Source organism: Triticum aestivum, chromosome 3B (assembly GCF_018294505.1).
Source record: "Triticum aestivum cultivar Chinese Spring chromosome 3B, IWGSC CS RefSeq v2.1, whole genome shotgun sequence".
Taxonomy (NCBI): Eukaryota; Viridiplantae; Streptophyta; class Magnoliopsida; order Poales; family Poaceae; genus Triticum; species Triticum aestivum.
The window spans coordinates 728095248-728116805 of NC_057801.1; positions in this window are offsets into that span (position 1 = coordinate 728095248).

Consider the following 21558-nt stretch of genomic DNA (forward strand, 5'->3'; position numbering starts at 1 on the left):
CATAGACAAACATAATATCACTAGTATGCCTCTACTTGACTAGCTCGTTAATCAAAGATGGTTGTGTTTCCTAACCATAGACATGAGTTGTCATTTGATAAACGGGATCACATCATTAGGAGAATGATGTGATTGACTTGACCCATTCCGTTAGCTTAGCACTTGATCATTTAGTATATTGCTATTGCTTTCTTCATGACTTATACATGCTCCTATGACTATGAGATTATGCAACCCCCGTTTACCGGAGGAACACTTTGTGTGCTACCAAACGTCACAACGTAACTAGGTGATTATAAAGGAGCTCTACAGGTGTCTCCGAAGGTACATGTTGAGCTAGCGTATTTCGAGATTAGGATTTGTCACTCCGATTGTCGGAGAGGTATCTTTGTGCCCTCTCGGTAATGCACATCACTATAAGCCTTGCAAGCAATCTATCTAATGAGTTAGTTGCGGGATGATGCATTACGTAATGGGTAAAGAGACTTGCCGGTGAGACTGAACTAGGTATTGAGATACCGACGATCGAATCTCGGGAAAGTAACATATCGATGACAAAGGGAACAACGTATGTTGTTATGCAGTTTGACCGATAAAGATCTTCATAGAATATGTAGGAGCCAATATGAGCATCCAGGTTCCGCTATTGGTTATTGACCGGAGACGTGTCTCGGTCATGTCTACATAGTTCTCGAACCCGTAGGGTCCGCACGCTTAAAGTTAGATGACAATTACATTATGAGTTTATGTGATTTGATGTACCGAAGATAGTTCGGAGTCCCGGATGTGATCACGGACATGATGAGGAGTCTCGGAATGGTTGATACATGAAGATTGATATATTGGACGACTATATTCAGACACCAGAATGGTTTCGGGGGTTATCAGATATATACCGGAGTACCGGGGGGTTACTGGAACCCCCCGGGGGGTTAATGGGCCTCATGTGCCCTAAGTGGAGAAGAGGAGGGGCGGCCAGGGCAGGCCGCGCGCCCCCTCCCCCTATAGTCCGAATAGGACAAGGAGGGGGGTGGCGCCGCCCCTTTCCTTCCTCTCCTTTCTTCCTTCCTTCCCCTCTCCTACTTGGACTAGGAAAGGAGGGAGTCCTACTACCGGTGGGAGTAGGACTCTTCCCTGGCGCGCCCTCCCCTGGCCGGCCGCCACCTCCCCCTTGGTCCTTTATATACGGGGGCAGGAGGGCACCTCTAGACACAATAATTGATCATTGATCTCTTAGCCGTGTGCGGTGCCCCCCTCCACCATATTCCACCTCGATAATATCATAGCGGTGCTTAGGCAAAGCCCTGCGTAGGTAGAACATCATCATCATCACCACGCCGTCGTGCTGACGGAACTCTCCCTCAAAGCTCGACTGGGTCGGAGTTCGAGGGATGTCATCGAGCTGAGCGTGTGTTGAACTCGGAGGTGTCGTGCGTTCGGTACTTGATTGTTCGGATCGTGAAGACGTACGACTACATCAACCGCGTTGTGCTAACGCTTCCGCTTTTGGTCTACGAGGGTACGTGGACAACACTCTCCCCTCTCATTGCTATTTATCACCATGATCTTGCGTGTGCGTAGGAATTTTTTTGAAATTACTACGTTCCCCTACAGTGGCATCCGAGCCTGGTTTTATGCGTAGATGCTATATGCATGAGTAGAACACAAGTGAGTTGTGGGTGATACAAGTCATACTGCTTACCAACATGTCATACTTTAGTTCGGCGGTATTGTTGGATGAAGCGGCCCGGGCCGACATTACGCGTACGCTTACGCGAGACTGGTTCTACTGACGTGCTTTGCACATAGGTGGCTGGCGGGTGTCAGTTTCTCCAACTTTAATTGAACCGAGTGTGGCTACGCCCGGTGCTTGAGAAGGTTAAAACAACACTAACTTTACGAACTATCATTGTGGTTTTGATGCGTAGGTAAGAACGGTTCTTGCTCAGCCCGTAGCAGCCACGTAAAACTTGCAACAACAAAGTAGAGGTCGTCTAACTTGTTTTTGCAGGGCATGTTGTGATGTGATATGGTGAAGACGTGATGCTATATTTTATTATATGAGATGATTATGTTTTGTAACCGAGTTATCGGCAACTAGCAGGAGCCATATGGTTGTCGCTTTATTGTATGGAATGCAATCGCCCTGTAATTGCTTTACTTTATCACTAAGCGGTAGCTATGGACGTAGAAGTAATAGGTGGCGAAACGACAATGATGCTAAGATGGAGATCAAGGTGTTGCGCCGGTGACGATGGTGATCACGACGGTGCTTTGGAGATGGAGATCACAAGCACAAGATGATGATGGCCATATCATATCACTCATATTGATTGCATGTGATGTTTATCCTTTATGCATCTTATTTTGCTTTGATTGACGGTAGCATTATAAGATGATCTTCGTGCACCATTGTGAAAGTTCTTCGTGCTGAGTTCTTCGTGCACCGTTTTGATTGACGGTAGCATCATATCACTAAATTTCAAGGTATAAGTATTCTCCCTGAGTATGCACCGTTGTGAAAGTTCTTCGTGCTGAGACACCACGTGATGATCGGGTGTGATAGGCTCTACGTTCAAATACAACGGGTGCAAAACAGTTGCACACGCGGAATACTCAGGTTAAACTTGACGAGCTTGGCATATATAGATATGGCCTCGGAACACTGAGACCGAAAGGTCGAGCGTGAATCATATAGTAGATATGATCAACATAGTGATGTTCACCATTGAAAACTACTCCATCTCACGTGATGATCAGACATGGTTTAGTTGATTTGGATCACGTGATCGCTTAGATGATTAGAGGGATGTCTATCTAAGTGGGAGTTCTTAAGTAATATGATTAATTGGACTTAAATTTATCATGAACTTAGTACCTGATAGTATTTTTGCTTGTCTATGTTTGTTGTAGATAGATGGCTCGTGTTGTTGTTCCGTTGAATTCTAATGCGTTCCTTGAGAAAGCTAGGTTGAAAGATGATGGTAGCAATTACACACTGGGTCCGTAACTTGAGGATTATCCTCATTGCTGCAAAGAAGAATTATGTCCTGGAAGCACCGCTGGTTGCCAAGCCTGCTGCAGATGGAACTGACGACGTTAAGAACATCTGGCAGAGCAAAGCTGATGACTACTCGATAGTTCAGTGTGCCATGCTTTATGGCTTAGAACCGGGACTTCAACGACGTTTTGAACATCATGGAGCATATGATAGGTTCCAGGAGTTGAAGTTAATATTTCAAGCAAATGCCCGGTTTGAGAGATATGAAGTCTCCAATAAGTTCTATAGCTGCAAGATGGAGGAGAATAGTTCTGTCAGTGAACATATACTCAAAATGTCTGGGTATAATAATCACTTGATTCAACTAGGAGTTAATCTTCCTGATGATAGTGTCATTGACAGAATTCTTCAATCACTGCCACCAAGCTACAAGAGCTTCGTGATGAACTACAATATGCAAGGGATGAACAAGACTATTCCCTAGCTCTTTGCAATGCTAAAAGCTACGGAGGTAGAAATCAAAAAGGAGCATCAAGTGTTGATGGTCAACAAGACCACTAGTTTCAAGAAAAAGGGTAAAGGGAAGAAGAAGGGGAACTTCAAGAAGAACGACAAACAAGTTGCTGCTCAAGAGAAGAAACCCAAGTCTGGACCTAAGCCTGAAATTGAGTGCTTCTACTGCAAGCAGAATGGTCACTGGAAGTGGAACTGCCCCAAGTATTTGGCTGATAAGAAGGATGGCAAGGTGACCAAAGGTATATGTGATATACATGTTATTGATGTGTACCTTACTAATGCTCGCAGTAGCACCTGGGTATTTGATACTGGATCTGTTGCTAATATTTGCAACTCGAAATAGGGACTACGAATTAAGGGAAGATTGGTTAAGGACGAGGTGACGATGCGTGTGGGAAATGGTTCCAAAGTCGATGTGATCGCGGTGGGCACACTACCTCTACATCTACCTTCGCGATTAGTTTTAGACCCGAATAATTGTTATTTGGTGCCAGCGTTAAGCATGAACATTATATCTAGATCTTGTTTTATGCGATACGGTTATTCATTTAAATCAGAGAATAATGGTTGTTCTATTTATATGAGTAATATCTTTTATGGTCATGCACCCTTGAAGAGTGGTCTATTTTTATTGAATCTCGATAGTAGTGATACACATATTCATAATGTTGAAGCCAAAAGATGCAGAGTTGATTATGATAGTGCAACTTATTTGTGGCACTGCCGTTTGGGCCATATTGGTGTAAAGCGCATGAAGAAACTCTATACTGATGGACTTCTGGAATCACTTGATTATGAATCACTTGGTACTTGCGAACCATGCCTCATGGGCAAGATGACTAAAACGCCGTTCTCTGGAACTATGGAGCGAGCAACAGATATGTTGGAAATCATACATACTGATGTATGTGGTCCAGTGAACATTGAGGCTCGTGGTAGGTATCGTTATTTTCTCACCTTCACAGATGATTTGAGCAGATATGGGTATATCTACTTAATGAGACATAAGTCTTAAACATTTGAAAAGTTCAAAGAATTTCAGAGTGAAGTGGAAAATCATCGTAACAAGAAAATAAAATTTCTACGATCTGATCATGGAGGAGAATATTTGAGTTACGAGTTTGGTTTATATTTGAAACAATGCGGAATAGTTTCGCAACTCACGCCACCCGGAACACCACAACGTAATGGTGTGTCTGAACGTCGTAATCGTACTTTACTAGATATGGTGCGATCTATGATGACCCTTACGGACTTACCGCTATCATTTTGGGGTTATGCTTTAGAGACGGCCGCATTCACATTAAATAGGGCACCATCTAAATCCGTTGAGACGACGCCTTATGAATTGTGGTTTGGCAAGAAACCAAAGTTGTCGTCTCTCAAAGTTTGGGGCTGCGATGCTTATGTGAATAAACTTCAACCTGATAAGCTCGAACCCAAATCGGAGAAATGTGTCTTCATAGGATACCCAAAGGAGACTATTGGGTACACCTTCTATCACAGATCTGAAGGCAAGACTTTTGTTGCTAAATTCAGATCCTTTCTAGAGAAGGAGATTTTCTTGAAAGAAGTAAGTGGGAGGAAAGTAGAACTTGATGAGGTAACTATACCTTCTCCTTTATTGGAAAATAGTTCATCACAGAAACCGGTTCCTATGACAACTACACCAATTAGTGAGGAAGCTAATGATATTGATCATGAAACTTTAGATCAAGTTACTACCGAACCTCGTAGGTCAACCAGAGTAAGATCCACACCAGAGTGGTATGGTAATCCTATTCTGGAGGTCATGTTACTTGACTATGGCAAACCTATGAACTATGAGGAAGCGATGATGAGCCCAGATGCCGCAAAATGGCTTGAGGCCATGAAATCTGAGATAGGATCCATGTATGAGAACAAAGTATGGACTTTGGTTGACTTGCCCGATGATCGGCAAGCCATCGAGAATAAATGGATCTTCAAGAAGAAGACTGACACTGATGGTAATGTTACTGTCTACAAAGCTTGACTTGTTGCGAAAGGTTTTCGACAAGTTCAAGGGGTTGACTACGATCAGACTTTCTCACCCGTAGCGATGCTTAAGTCTGTCCGAATCATGTTAGCGATTGCCGCATTTTATGATTATGAAATATGGCAAATGGATGTCAAAACTGCATTCCTGAATGGATTTCTAGAAGAAGAGTTATATATGATGCAACCAGAAGGTTTTGTCGATCCAAAAGGTGCTAACAAAGTGTGCAAGCTCCAGCGATCCATTTATGGACTGGTGCAAGCCTCTCGGAGTTGGAATAAACACTTTGATAGTGTAATCAAAGCATATGGTTTTATACAGACTTTTGGAGAAGCCTGTATTTACAAGAAAGTGAGTGGGAGCTCTGTAGCATTTCTGATATTATATGTAGACGACATATTGTTGATTGGAAATGATATATAATTTCCGGATAGCATAAAAGGATACTTGAATAAAAGTTTTTCAATGAAAGATCTCGGTGAAGCTGCTTATATATTAGGCATCAAGATCTATAGAGATAGATCAGGACACTTAATTGGACTTTCACAAAGCACATTCCTTGATAAAGTTTTGAAAACGTTCAAATGGATCAAGCAAAGAAAGGGTTCTTGCCTGTATTACAAGGTGTGAAGTTGTGTCAGACTCAATGCCCGACCACAGCAGAAGATAGAGAGAAAATAAAAGATGCGCCCTATGCTTCAGCCATAGGCTCTATCATGTATGCAATGCTGTGTACCAGACCTGATGTATGTTTAGCAGGGAGGTACCAAAGTAATCCAGGAGTGGATCACTGGACAGCGGTCAAGAATATCCTAAAATACCTGAAAAAGGACTAAGGATATGTTTCTTGTTTATTGAGGTGACAAAGAGCTGGTCGTAAATGGTTACGTCGATGCAAGCTTTGACACTGATCCGGACGATTCTAAATCGCAAACCGGATACGTGTTTATATTGAACGGTGGGGCTGTCAGTTGGTGCAATTCTAAACAAAGCGTCATGGCGGGATCTACATGTGAAGCAGAGTACATAGCTGCTTCGGAAGCAGCAAATGAAGGAGTCTGGATGAAGGAGTTCATATCTGATCTAGGTGTAATACCTAGTGCATCTGGTCTAATGAAAATCTTTTGTGACAATACTGGTGCAATTGCCTTGGCAAAGGTATCCAGATTTCACAAGAGAACCAAGCACATCAAGAGACGCTTCAATTCCATCCGGGATGAAATCCAGGTGGGAGACATAGAGATTTGCAAGATACATACGGATCTGAATGTTGCAGACCCATTGACTAAGCCTCTTCCACGAGCAAAACATGATCAACACCAAGGATCCATGGGTGTTAGAATCATTAATGTGTAATATAGATTATTGACTCTAGTGCAAGTGGGAGACTGAAGGAAATATGCCCTAGAGGCAATAATAAAGTTATTATTTATTTCTTCATATCATGATAAATGTTTATTATTCATGCTAGAATTGTATTAACCGGAAACATAATACATGTGTGAATACATAGACAAACATAATGTCACTAGTATGCCTCTACTTGAATAGCTCGTTAATCAAAGATGGTTGTGTTTTCTAACCATAGACATGAGTTGTCATTTGATAAACGGGATCACATCATTAGGAGAATGATGTGATTGACTTGACCCATTCCGTTAGCTTAGCACTTGATTGTTTAGTATATTGCTATTGCTTTCTTCATGACTTATACATGTTCCTATGACTATGAGATTATGCAACTCCCGTTTACCGGAGGAACACTTTGTGTGCTACCAAACGTCACAACGTAACTGGGTGATTATAAAGGAGCTCTACAGGTGTCTCCAAAGGTACATGTTGAGTTAGCGTATTTCGAGATTAGGATTTGTCACTTCGATTGTCGGAGAGGTATCTCTAGGCCCTCTCGGTAATGCACATCACTATAAGCCTTGCAAGCAATGTAGCTAATGAGTTAGTTACGGGATGATGCATTACGTAATGAGTAAAGAGACTTGCCGGTAACGAGATTGAACTAGGTATTGAGATACCATGATCGAATCTCGGGCAAGTAACATGCGGATGACAAAGGGAACAACATATGTTGTTATGCGGTTTGAGCGATAAAGATCTTCGTAGAATATGTAGGAGCCAATATGAGCATCCAGGTTCCGCTATTGGTTATTGACCGGAGACGTGTCTCGGTCATGTCTACATAGTTCTCGAACCCGTAGGGTCTGCACGCTTAAAGTTAGATGACAGTTACATTATGAGTTTATGTGATTTGATGTACCAAAGATAGTTCGGAGTCTCGGATGTGATCACAGACATGACGAGGAGTCTCGTAATGGTCGGGACATGAAGATTGATATATTGGACGACTAGATTCAGACACCGGAACGGTTTCGGGGGTTATCGGATATATACCGAAGTACCGGGGGGTTACCGGAACCCCCGGGGGGTTAATAGACCTCATGGGCCCTAAGTGGAGAAGAGGAGGGGCGGCCAGGGCAGGCCGCGCCCTCCTCCCCCTCTTGTCCGAATAGGACAAGGAGGGGGGGCGGCACCCCGCCATTTCCTTCCTCTCCTCTCTCCCTTCCTTCCACTCTCCTACTTGGACTAGGAAAGGAGGGAGTCCTACTCCCGGTGGGAGTAGGACTCCTCCCTGGCGCACCCTCCCCTGGTCGGCTACCCCCTCCCCCTTGGTCCTTTATATACGGGGGTAGGGGGCACCTCTAGACATAACAATTGATCACTAATCTCTTAGTCGTGTGGGTGCCCCCCTCCACCATATTCCACCTCGATAATATCGTAGCGATGCTTAGGTGAAGCCCTACGTCGGTACAACATCATCATCATCACCACGTCATCGTGCTGACAAAACTCTCCCGCAAAGCTCGGCTGGATCGGAGTTCGAGGGATGTCATCAAGCTGAACGTGTGCTGAACTCGGAGGTGCCGTGCGTTTGGTACTTGATCGGTCGAATCGTGAAGACGTACGACTACATCAACCGCGTTGGGCTAACGCTTCCGCTTTCGGTCTACGAGGATACGTGGACAACACTATCCTCTCTCGTTGCTATGCATCACCATGATCTTGCGTGTGCGTAGGAATTTTTTTGAAATTACTACGTTCCCCTACATCTTCCTCGTGTATGCAACAACTGTCCGAACTGGCCCATGAGTATACGGCCATGGGGGTCCTCGGCCCAATCTAACTAATCGGGAGACGACGTGGTGAGTACCCCATAGCCCAGGACACCGTCAGTAGCCCCCTGAACCGGTCTTCAAGTTGGGGATGCTCCTCGATTCTTCCGAACTGTTCTTCATCTTTAGTCGTCGGTCTTGAAAACTGGTTCAACAAATCTTCTCTTCAATCTTGAGGATCGCCGAGGTGAATCCGAAGAGTTTACACCTCGGGTATCTGAGGAGACCCTTTAAGTTCTCAGCCTTTATCAACGCCTTAGGATTAGTTTTTACGCCAGACCTTGGGTTTTAAGTTGTTCCCGTGCGGTGGAGTCCTCCGGCATCCGAGCTCCAACGCCGGACTGCATTCGAGATATCTTTTGCAGCCAAGCACCAACGCCGGACTGTATTCGAGATATCTTCTGCAGCCGAGCACCAACACCGGACTATATCCGAGCTCCAACGTCGGACTATATCCGAGGTGTTATAGATCACCTTGGCTTGAAAAAGTTTGAAGGAGGTTATCCGACTTTAACGCTGAAAAGTTCTCTACAGAACGAGCCATTCGAATCCAAGGTTTATGCCGGACCACTTCCGAGCTCCAACGATGGTCAGCATCCGAGGTGTCGTAAACTACCTCAGTCTTTTAAAAGATTGACCGAATTAAGCCGAGCTTAATGCCGGAAATGCCCTCTATGGAGCCAACCACTGGCGCCTGAGCTTTATGCTGGACTGCTTCCGAGGTGGTGCACCACCCCGACCGCGGGCTGATTTTTGTTAATATTTTTGATTGGTGCAATTTACTCTCTACCGAGATATATAGCCAGTATATGTATATCCAGTAGCCCTCAAGGTGTGCGTCGGTCTAAACCCGAGGTGCACCTGAAGGAAAACATAAAACTGCTGATCCTAGTAGTCCCTGAGACTCGGGTCGATTTGCAAAGTCGTCCTGAGGATCAACTCCTAGCTCGGCAGCATCGTAGGAATAGAAACGTAGTGTAATATATTAGAGATAACAGTGATCGGCGAACGGGCCCTTGAGAGAGGGTCTTGAGAAGTTGCCGCAATATATTAGCTTGACGCCAGATAGGTCCAGATGGTACCTATTATTGTCTGAAGACGCGTTTTCCCATAGTTCGGTCAAGCCGAACACTAAGTAGTTTGAATTTTCTGTATTGAACAGGCAACACAGTAGCCCCCGAGACACTGGTCGGGTGGCAACAGAAGATCAAGGGATCGATGTGCCCCTTTAATATTTATAAATAATGAGCGTGAAGCTCAGTAGCCCCTGAGCCTTAATGTGGGAACAGGTGGCCGAATTAAGGATCGATATCCGTGTGACAGATAATTTTGTTGTGTTTAACACAAACTTCTCGAAAAGAGAATAAAAATCTCTTAAAGGAGCTAGAGCCAGCGAAAGCTGGGCTCGCCAAGGTTCGCCCCAAGGGGCTTAATCGATAGGAAATCGACGCCACTTGGGATTTAGGATAGCTTTATGTAAGTTGGTCGCTTGGTCTTTAAAAGATGAGCTACAATAAATTGACTTTACTCGCAATTTATGATCCTATGTATCCAAGTATTTTACATCATTAATGCTCGGATCCGCATTGTACAAAACTTTGTTGACCGACCATCGGCTTCCACCTCTTTGGCCAGCAGCTGGGGAGTGTTTGTTCTTCTTTATAAAGCCTTCATGAGAGCAAAGATTTACGACAAACAAGGCAATCCGGTCATACGGTTTTATAAACAAAGGTACGCGAAGAGATATGTTATATTACTTAATGTAAGAAACATCTTCCAAGGAAAATAGTGCCGCTATCGGTTCCTTTCTTTGGGTCGTCATGCTTATCATGATCATTAAACCTCACCTCCGATCAATGTGGGAGGAAAATATTGAGGATTTAGTTCGGGGAAAGTTCCCGAACTCTATGGTATTAATGAACCAAAATTTTCACTTCCGTCGTTGCCGACCAATGTGATCCCTTAAGATTGCTAGCTTTTGTCCTCACCCAGTCTGAGGTACTAACTCGGATGACCCGGTAGTAACAATCACAGAGGTGCTCCCTTTACCGCCTAGCCGGACAATCGGGAACGTAGGGGTAAGCACAGGTGCGAGGCAACCCAGCTTGGCAAAAATCTTAAGTCAAATTGATGCATATTTATGGCTTTATAACGATGATTATAGAAGTCGGCCCTTGTATATTAAATACAAATGCCGATGATATGTTTATTTTGACTCCATTGTGACCGTTTATCAGTTGAAAGTGGCCCATCATCGGCTTCTACCCCTTTGTAGATACTACGCAGGGTGTTTCCACAAACAAGAAAACCCTTAGCCGACGTCTCGGTGCCCGAAGGCGGTTGTGTTAGCGGAAGCGAGGCAATCACATATGCGGGCTTTATAACTTTCACTTAGTCATAGGAGCTTTAAACTGGGGAAGCTAGCCATGAGCCCCCGGTTAGTGTTTGGCGACAGCCGAGGTCAAGCCGTAAACACTTCGGCCGATGTTATCGCTGACCAGTTTACGCTTATTGTGACAGTCAGTTTTCGGCTTTCTCCACTGGGGTGCTTAACCATGCGAGCTGGCAGCACAATCGCAGTGGTTCTCCCTTTGCACACCTAACCGAACAAAGCAGAACGTAGGAGGCAAGCACAGGAGCCAAGCAACCCAACTATTGACCGAAGACACAATTTGAAACCGATGCATATATAGCAATATCCGAGAACGTATTTGCCGAATCTCTAAAGGTGTCGGACGTTGCACTGCGAGACTTATGCTGTAAACACACAAATAGATTAAAAGTGCCATAATCTTGGAAAACCAAAAAAACGTAAAGAATTGACGTCCGTACAAGATCAAGTGTCTGGTGCCAATCCGAAAATTGGAAAAAGATTGTGCTTCTGCCGTGCTTTAACATGACACATCCGATCTCAAGACTTCATGCGGGTCAGCCTACGGCTTAAAGCTCCTAATTCCAAACGCGGAGTACTTCTCAGAGGTCAGCTTAGCAAACTAAACTCGAGCGGCTTTTAGAGAGAAAACATGCTATCCGGCTATAGACCATACATTCGAGTCGAAAAAGGGAGCGGTAGAAAAATACTTTGCAATGACCAAGAAGAAAACACATTTACTATAAAATAGCTCATATAAATTTTAAGAGCCCCAAGTAACTTGGGTAAAAGAATTTTATGTATAATGATTGTATGTACCGAAGTACTTATATCATATATGTGTTCACCCGAACTTTAAACGCGTCTTAACCGACCGTCGGCTTCTTCCTCTTCGGTCAAGGGCCGAAAAGTGTTATGTACTCCACCTGTCGAGAATATCGATGGTGTTTCCGATAACCAAGCAACTAGGCCATAAGATTGTAACAGACAAAGCGCGCTCAGGGAACTTATGCTATATTACTAACGAAGTGTAAGAAGCATCTTCGAAGAAAATAGTACCCCCACCGATACCTTTCTTCGGTTGCTCATTGTTACTATGAGACTTGTGCAATAGATTTTTTGTACTCATGAGTTCCGTTGTGTACCGACCATGATTGAAAACAATAAGAGCGCTAGCTTTCGGCTTCACCCAGTCTGAGGTCCGAGCTCGGATGACCCGATCGTGACAATCGCAGAGGTGCTCACTTTACTCCCTAGCCGAACAATCGGGAACGTAGGGGTAAACACAGGAGCAAGGAAACCCACCTTGTGGAACACTTAAGTCAACATGGTGCATATTGATGCATAATACACGAACAAGGAACGAAGCCATACAAGTATAATCATATGCAAGAGGAAAGGCTTCATAAAGGAAGCCCCAAATAAACGGGGTATTTGAATTTGTGTGTCACAAACAAAGTTTTGACAAGGAATTTTGTCACAAACAACTTTTTGCCAAAAAGTATAATGCTTGATCGAACCGAACAAAATTTAAAATTGAAATTTTTTTGAGCATTAAAAGCGACTTGCTGGTTAATGTGCTCGGTGTTGATGACGTGATTTGGGCTTATGGCGGGATGAAGACGCCCATTGATCTATGATAGATCCGACAAGGTTCGCAGTTGTCAGCATGGCCGAGGTCCCAGCCTCCAAGCCCGAGGTGTCCGAGCAAGGAGTTCGGCACTCCGACGTAGTGACACGGCTCGGCCAATGCAGGCCGACAGAGTGACGCCGAAGTCCCTGGCGTGGGCTAATGAAGTGATGACGAAGCCCCCAGTCCAGCCGAGGTGACGTGGTATGTCAATACACCGAGGAGACAACACTGCCCGACCCGGATCGTTTACCTATGCATAGAAAATAGTGCAAACCGGAGATAATAGTAATAATAATAAATAAATAAATAAAAATCATTGCATAATTAATAATTTATGCAAAGTGAATAATAAAAGAAATATGGCCCATGTGCCGAACACTCGATGAGGTAGAGCTCTCTCAGTGATGTCGAAGTCCCCAAGGCAACTGAGCATGTTGGTATGGCAATTGGACCAGCAAGGTGATCGCACTAGCCGATTTTTACCGATTGGGATGACGGCGTTGGCTTGCCGAAGTGACCACGTGACGCAGTCGAAACCGATTACCTGCACATGTAAAATAGTGCAGGCCAACAAAAATAATATAAATATATAAAAATCCTCACATAATCAATTTACGCAAGATAATTTATTTAAAAATATGTGGCCTGGTGCCGAAGTCAATGTCGATGCAGGGCATCGGCGTGATGCGGTAAAGGAGTGGCAAAGCCTGAATCCACAGGTCGGTCCGAGTTCCGGATGCGGCGTTCGCCGAACTATGTATGAAAACTGACCGAACAACCACGCGACCGTTGTTAATGTGGTCGCCATTTGATAGACCTGTGTATATATGATGGAACAAACCAGAGTAATAATTCCTTAAGAAAAATAAACCCAACAAGCAAAAATTGCTAGGATTAATAGCACCTGGTTTATTTGTTGTAGCAGTCCGAAGGAAAGTGACTCCCAAAATTGGGAATCGATCCGCACACCCATTGCCTGATGGGCGGTGAAGCGACGACATGGCGATGCTGGTAAAGGTTGGCTCACCGAGGCAAAGCCCCCGGTCCAGCTAACGTGACGAAGCTGGTCGGCTCACGACGCCGAAGTCTCCGGAGTAGGTTGAAGAAGGGATGGCGAAGCCCCTGGTCCAAATGAGGTGACAGAGCCGGTCGGTAAGGAGATGTTGCAGCTGTCATGTCATCCGAGGTGTTGGAGTAGTTCGGCGTGATGGACATCGGCTCGAAGAAGCAACGGTGCGGCCATGCCGATGCAGGTCATAACTCATGACGTGGTCAATGCCGGCTTGATGAAGTGACTGTGCGGCGATGCCGATGTGCCCGCTCCGTGTAATCTGTGGGGCGGCGAGGTTAGTGATGATTTATCCTTCGCGATGCGAACTCTTGTTCGGTTTGCCGAGATGATGATCCGAAGAAGTCGACCTCAGCTAAACAAAGCGACGACACGTCTAGGGCAGGTCAGCAGCCGTCCAGCAACGTTGTCGGGCCGGTTTGACACCGGCGCGATGGTGAAGATCATATTAGAAAATACTTTAAAATTGGTGGGATGTGTTTGGGAACAAAACACAATACCCCATACAAAACTTCCTTCAAAAAGATGTCCGAAATCACGTTCATAAAAAAAACTCGGGTCGCATTCGTTCTCGCGCAGGAAACAGATCCGAAAAGTGATGCACTAATCAGAAGGTTCCCGGAGTTTGGACGGTCAGATCGAGCTGAAATTTTGAGGGGTGGTATATATGGGAATTCCGCAGCAGATGAACGGTTGGAACTTTCAAAGGACCTCCGAGCTGGGCTCTGGAGACCACGCCATAAACTCGTCCAGATTTCCGTCCAGATTTGACAGGGCTCCGGTATATCGTAGATTGCCAGAGATTTCTCCATCGGAACTCGACGAAATTTTGCATGGTTGTTGTAGACTTAATTACGCACAATTCCATCAAAGGAATCGTCAAAGCGATGCTTGAGGAGGTGGTGGCAGCGGATACAAGTTCGCTGTCCGAAAAAACAGCACGGTCGCCCGAGGGCAATGTTGACGTTGAGCCCCCGAGCTCCGAGGATAATTCCTCCATGATCATGATAGAGATCGGAGTTGATGTTGATGAAGACCCTCATCCGAACATGACGATCGGAGGTAGGGCGCAGTCCTCGGTCAAGCCAAGGTGACCAGTCGAGCCGGCGACGAAGAAGCCGGCGTCGTAGTTGATGTGCAGTCGAGCCATTGATCCTTTGCCTATCACACAGCGGAACTCTCAATGAAAGCACCATTGTCGGTGTCAAAACCGGCAGATCTCGGGTAGAGGGTCCCAAACTGTGTGGCATGGATCAATGGGTAACAAGAGACATGGAACACGATGTTTACCCAGGTTCGGGCCTTCTCTATCGAGGTAATACCCTACTTCCGGCTTGATTGATCTTGATGAATATAGGGTTACAAGAGTTGATCTACCTCGAGATCATATATTGTGGTCTAAACCCTAGAGGTATGATGAGTAATGTCATAATGATCTAGCCCCTCTATCGACTAGCCTAGCCTCGGTTTATATAATGCACCAGAGGCCTACGATAACAAGAGTCCTAGCCGAATAGGCCGGTGGGGAGGAGTCCTTGTCTTGATCACCAAGTCTTGTGGAATCTTCCTCGTATATGCATCAGCTGTCCAAACTGACCCATGAGTATACGGCCATGGGGGTCCTCGGCCCAATCCAACTAATCGGGAGACGACGTGGTGAGTACCCGGCCCCCTACTCCAGAACACCGTCAGTCGCACTTAATGAGTGGCAAGGGTGCGCCGACGAGCTTTTGGGCCAGCAACGAGCCCGGCCGATGGCCGTTCGTGTATCTGCCGACGAACCACGGACGGTGTAGATCTGAGCGGTAGAGGAGGAGTCAGTACCTGCATGCGGCATTGCGGCCTTGCCAGGGCCTCCTGGCCAAGTGCTCGGCCTGTCCATGGCACGGCGTGGCCTCCCGCAGTCGGGCGAGCTCAAGTTCGGTCGGATCCACTCCAAATCCGACCGCCGGGAGAGCAAATCAGGTGATCGTGGTTGGGTAGCTCGGGTTGTCAAGGGGTGTGACAAGGGTTGGGCCGAGTGCGCGGCCGATATGCACAGCGGCAATGGCAGCGGCGGCGGCGGCGAGGGACGAGAGTGGCGGGGGTGCGGCTGGAGTGCTCGGTGGAAAGGGGGGATAGAGAAAGGGAGGCAGGTGCCACCGATGGGCGGGCCAGGGGAGGACAAGCGGGCGCGGCGCGGCCGTCCGCACGGTGTCCGTTTCACCTTAAAGGCGGCCCAAATTTGGGCCGTGATGGGTCAAAGTGGACATAAAAACAGACAAAAGTCCGTTTACGCCCACATACTCGGCCGTCTGGTATGTCTGTTTTGCCCCCCAACGGACGCACACGAACATGATGGGGTCGTGCGCTGGAGTTGTCCTCATTCAGATTTACCAGGAAATTAAACCAACAGGACAAGGCACATCTGACTCAAAAAGCACTCACATAAAATGCTACCACAAATCTGAACTGTCAATGTTAGTTTTGTTAGAATCAACCAAAAGTGATTTTAAGCCTCCTTCGGTTTGGAGGATTTTTATAGAAAAAAATACGAACATGGGATTTAAGAGGAAAATTTCTTAAGCCCCCTTTGATGGGGCATAAGATTGTGGATGTTACTCCAAGGTAAAGTACATTACGTAATCTTTAAATCAGTTTGCCTGAAAATTGAACCAATACGATATGGCTCACGTGACACAAAAGCAACACTTGCTGTGAAATGTTTTTTAAACAAGAAAATGAACGGTCAATGTTATTTTTGTCACATATCCACCAAAAGTGGATCTTAAAATGCTTAGATTTGAGAGTAGACAGTTAGGGATCAGAGCCAAGCCAGTGGATCTGTCGTGGTATTCTCACGGGGGGTGTTGCAAGACGACATATGCCACAAGGGCTTAGTGTGAGGGTAAGCTGCTGCTGATAGGACCGGGAGCGAGTATGCGGGTAGCACACGGTGGTTTAACCAGCTTCGGAGCTCTCCGGAGAGGTAATACTCCTACTGCTGCATGTCTGAGTGTATCTATCTGGGGTGTACATCGGGCAGTACAAAGTGCTCCTGGAGCTGTATCTGAGATCAGTGCCAAGTGCATCTGATCTGGTATATCGGATGGCCGGATGAGCATGTGTGCTCTAGTGGCTGAATGGCACTTGGCCGTGGTGTGTGTGTGAACATGTGTGTGCCCCTGGGTGTCCATCCCCTGGATGGATGGATGTGTGCCTTTATATAGGCATCGCTAGCTTACTATCTAAGCTATGTGGTAGTATGGGAGCAAGGCATGGTGGGTGTCATCCTTGTCCTCTGGGTCACTTCATAAATAGTGCCAGGGGACAAGTTACACTATACATGATGGCTGAGATGACACGTAAATAGTGCTCGGGTACGATCATCTCGTCAGTGTCTTGTCGATGTCGCTTTGGGCTACAGTCGGCAGCCGGCTGGTTGGCATAGTCGGCAGCCGGCTGGTTGGAGCAGTCGGCAGCAGGCAGTCGGCCGGACAGAGCAGTCGGACGGGGAGCCGGCAGGAGCGGCCGGGCAGTCGGACTGAGGGGTTTTTCTAGCCCCGATGTCTTGAAATATCGTCTTGCCGTCTTCGGGGTACCCGTGGTCAATTACTCCGACAGTAGCCCCCAAGCCTCCGGGCAACTTGGCAAAGTTGGGCGGAGCTTTTTTGGCGAGTGTTCATGGAAATGATCATGAAAAAAGACAAAGTCAGTCCATGCAGATATATCAAATGTTTGGTTTTAGCATTGCAAGTTTTATGCTGAGGGTGCCGACTCGGTTTCGTCCGAGCCCCCTTCTATCTTTTTCATGTCCCCTCCGCTCTTTGGCTTGTGCTCTCGCTAGCCGGACAGCCGTTCTGCGGTCTGTGGCTGAGAGTGGGCCGCGGAGTGGAGTGTACAGTACTTAGACTCTGGGAGCAGATTCGACCGAGCAGATACTCATAAAGGAAACGGTCGGGTCACCCGAAGCATTTTTCTTCCCGGATGTTTTTCGCGTGGGTGGCCTCCAGCGTTCACTCTTGCCAGCCGGACAGCCGCTCTGCGGTCTGTGACTGAGAGAGGGCCTTTGGTACCGCGCACGCTACTAAGCCGTCTGCGGGAACTAACGTCTCAGGCCAAGCGGCCAGCCCCCGGGCCAACTCTGGCTGGCGCCGGGTGAACAGTAGTGCAACTGTAATAAAATGCGGAGATAGCCCCCGAGCATCGCTCGAGGTTATCCGTGCTTTCGCGGTGCAAAAAATATGCGGGTGAGGAGCTCACATTGATTTTCGTGTAGTCACGGTCGTCGAAGACAGCCGGCGCGACTCGACGCTCGCGGAGCACGCCGGCGGATCCGCTGGGTGTAGCCCTCGAGCCCCCGGGTGCTCGAAGGGGGGTCCCGGCCGGTCAGGCTCGACCGGCCAAGCGGCGAGGTAACTTGCAGTGCCCGCTTCTTCTTTCTTCTCTTCTACCGGCTGCTGGCAGCCGAACAAAACTCTTCTCTTGTCTCTTGTTTTGTTTCTTGCAATCTTTTATGGGGGCGCGCCAGCGCACCCACTGGTTGTAGCCCCCGAGATTCCGGCCGACTGCTGAGCAGTCGGGCCGGATCTCCCGGCGACTACTTTGTCTTCTCTCGCGGGGGCGCGTCAGCGCACCCGCTGGGTGTAGCCCCCGAGATTCGGGCCGACTACTGAGCAGTCGGGCCGGATCTCCCGGCAACTACTTTGTCTTCTCTCTGGCGGGGGCGCGTTAGCGCACCCGCTGGGTGTAGCCCCCGAGATTCGGGCCGACTGCTGAGCAGTCGGGCCGGATCTCCCGGCAACTACTTTGTCTTTTCTCTGGCGGGGGCGCATCAGCGCACCCACTGAGTGTAGCCCCCGAGATTCGGGCCGACTGCTGAGCAGTCGGGCCGTCTCTCCCGGCAACTACTTTGTCTTCTCTCTTTTTCTCTTCAGCCGGCTGTGCACAGTCGGACTGGCTCGTTCCTTTTTTCTCAGCACCTGGCCACTTTCTCAGCCGGACGCGATGCTCTTTTTTTTCTTTTCTTTTTGCAGCTGAAGCCATATCCAGCCGGCATCTCTTTTTTTTTACAGTCAGCCGACTGGGAATCCGGCTTGACTTTTCGGGCGGCCGAATGGGGACCCGGCGACGCGAGCAGTCGGCCACCAGGCAATCAGCCTCTTCTTTATCTCTTTTTTTTGGAAGCCGGCCTCTGACTTTTCCAGCCGGACTGCTTTTTCTTTCTCTCTTTTCTGCCCGAGCAGCCACGAATGGGGGTCTGCGCGCGCGCGGGGCCGGCTGGTGGCGACCCGGCCGCGGGCGAGCGGGAGCCGACGGGCGCGACGGCGACCCAGCCGCGGGCGTGCGGGGCCGGCAGGCCTGGGAGGCGAGGGGCGGCGTGGGGTGCGGAGCTGGAGTCGGACGCAGCCGGAGGCGGCGAGCCGGCCGTGGGCGGAGCTCTCTGCCACGGGCGAGGCCTTAGGCGGCGAGCCCGGGCGGGGCCGGGTTGGCGAGCCTAGGCGGTGGCGGAGGAGGCCAGGCGCGGGAGGAGCCGACACTGAGGACCCGGTGGGGGAGGAGCCGGCCCGGGCTGGGCGCACGGAGGGCGCGGGAGACCCAGCGGGCGTGGACGGAGGTGGAGAGGTTCGCCAACGCGTGGGGCGGAGCGGAGCTGGCCGGGGCGACGACGGACGAGCAGGAGCCGACTGGGCGACGGAGGCGGCCATAGGCGGAGTGGGAGCCGGCCGGCGCGACCCGGCCCCGGGCGGAGGCGGAGCCGGCTGGCGCGACCCGGCCCCGGGCGGACGCGGAGCCGGCGGGCGCGGAAGGGGCCGGCCGGGAGGCGGGACGCGGCGCGACCGAGTCGAGGTGGAGGCTGGAGGAGTCGGCCGGGCATCGCGAAGCGGCGCAGACTGCGCGCGGTCAACCGTCCAGGCGCGGAGCGACCCGAGGCGGGGCCAAACGGCGCCGGCGACAGGAGCCTGCCGCGGGTGGAGGGCCGGACGCGGTCTGTCCTGGGACGGCAGGGCGAACGAGGCAGGAGCCGGAGAAGAGGACCAGGGGGTCCGATGCAAGCGCAGCAACGAGGAGCACCGCCAGTGGCTGCGCGCGCCGGAGCGCTGCCGGTGGCAGCACGCATAGATCGAGCGTCGAGGTCGCGCCAACGTGCGAAGTTCATCTGGTTTGCATCTGGGTAGTGTATGGGGTAGTATTTTGCTAGTGTATGGTCAATGGTTTGACTATTTGACTTAGTAACTAGCTAGCTTGCATAGATGGAGTATATGGAGGAGCGAGCGCTCGTGTATCGGCAAAAGCAAGGCGCAACACGGAGGGAAGTAAACGCAAGCGGCGCGTGGATGGCCATGGTCAACCGAAACGAGGCCCCGTGCGCGGCGCGTGCGCGGACGGATAGTCGGCGTCGCAATGGTGGTGACGAAGAGGGCGAGGCCGATGGCGAGGTCACGCCGTCCCTCACGGCCATTCCGGGGGCATGTCGATGTCGAGCCCTCGACCGCTATTGGAGAGACGGCGCGACGCCGCGGCGGAGGCGGTGAAGAAAAAATGGTCCCGCCCGGACAGCGAAACCAGCAGCAGCGTGGTAACATAGTAGTAGTACCGCCCCACGGTGGGCGCCAAATGTCGTGGTATTCTCACGGGGGGTGTTGCAAGAAAACATATGCCACAAGGGCTTAGTGTGAGGGTAAGACTGCTGCTGATAGGACCGGGAGCGGGTATGCAGGTAGCACGTGGTGGTTTACCCAGCTTCGGAGCTCTCCAGAAAGATAATACTCCTACTGTTGCATGTCTGAGTGTATCTATCTGGGGTGTACATCGGGCAGTACAAAGTGCTCCTGGAGCTGTATCTGGGATCAGTGCCAAGTGCATCTGATCTGGTATATCGGATGGCCGGATGAGCATGTGTGCTCTAGTGGCCGAATGGCACTTGGCCGTGCGTGTGTGCATGAGCATGTGTGTGCCCTGGGAGTCCATCCCCTGGATGGATGGATGTGTGCCTTTATATAGGCATGGCTAGCTTATTATCTAAGCTATGTGGTGGTATGGGAGCAAGGCATGGTAGGTGTCATCCTTGTCACCTGGGTCACTTCATAAATAGTGCCAGGGGACAAGTGACACTATACATGATGGTTGAAACGACACGTAAATAGTGCTCGGGTACGATCATTTCGTCGGTGTCTTGTCGATGTCGCTTCGGGCTGCAGTCGGCAGCCGGCTGGTTGGCATAGTCGGCAGCCGGCTGGTTGGAGCAGTTGGCAGCCGGCAGCCGGCCGGACAGAGCAGTCGGACGGGGAGCCGGCAGGAGCGGGCGGGCAGTCGGACTGAGGGGCTTTGCTAGCCCCGGTATCTTGAAATATCGTCTTGCCGTCTTCGGGGTGCCCGTGGTCAATTACTCCGACAGGATCATCTGGGGGTTGCCACTTTTGGATGACGGTTAATTACTACACTGGGTAGTGGAGTAGGAGTACCTAATTAAGGCAGTGCCAGCTGCATGTTTTTTTATTTCCCAAAACCATGACCATTAGTGGGCATAACGTGGTACTCCTTTGGAGGGTGCATGCTCGCCAAAAAAAAAAACTGACACTCCTTATTCCGTAAGGTAGAGTGCTTAATAATTCATATTTGCAAGTAAACCAATACGACAAGGCTCACGTGACATAAAAAGCAGTACTGTCAAATGTTACTCCCTCCGTTTTTTTTGGGTTACTCCCTCCGTTTCATAATGTTGTGTGTACAGATTTTTTGAAAAGTCATACTTTTAAAACTTTGACCAAATTGTTAAACATAAC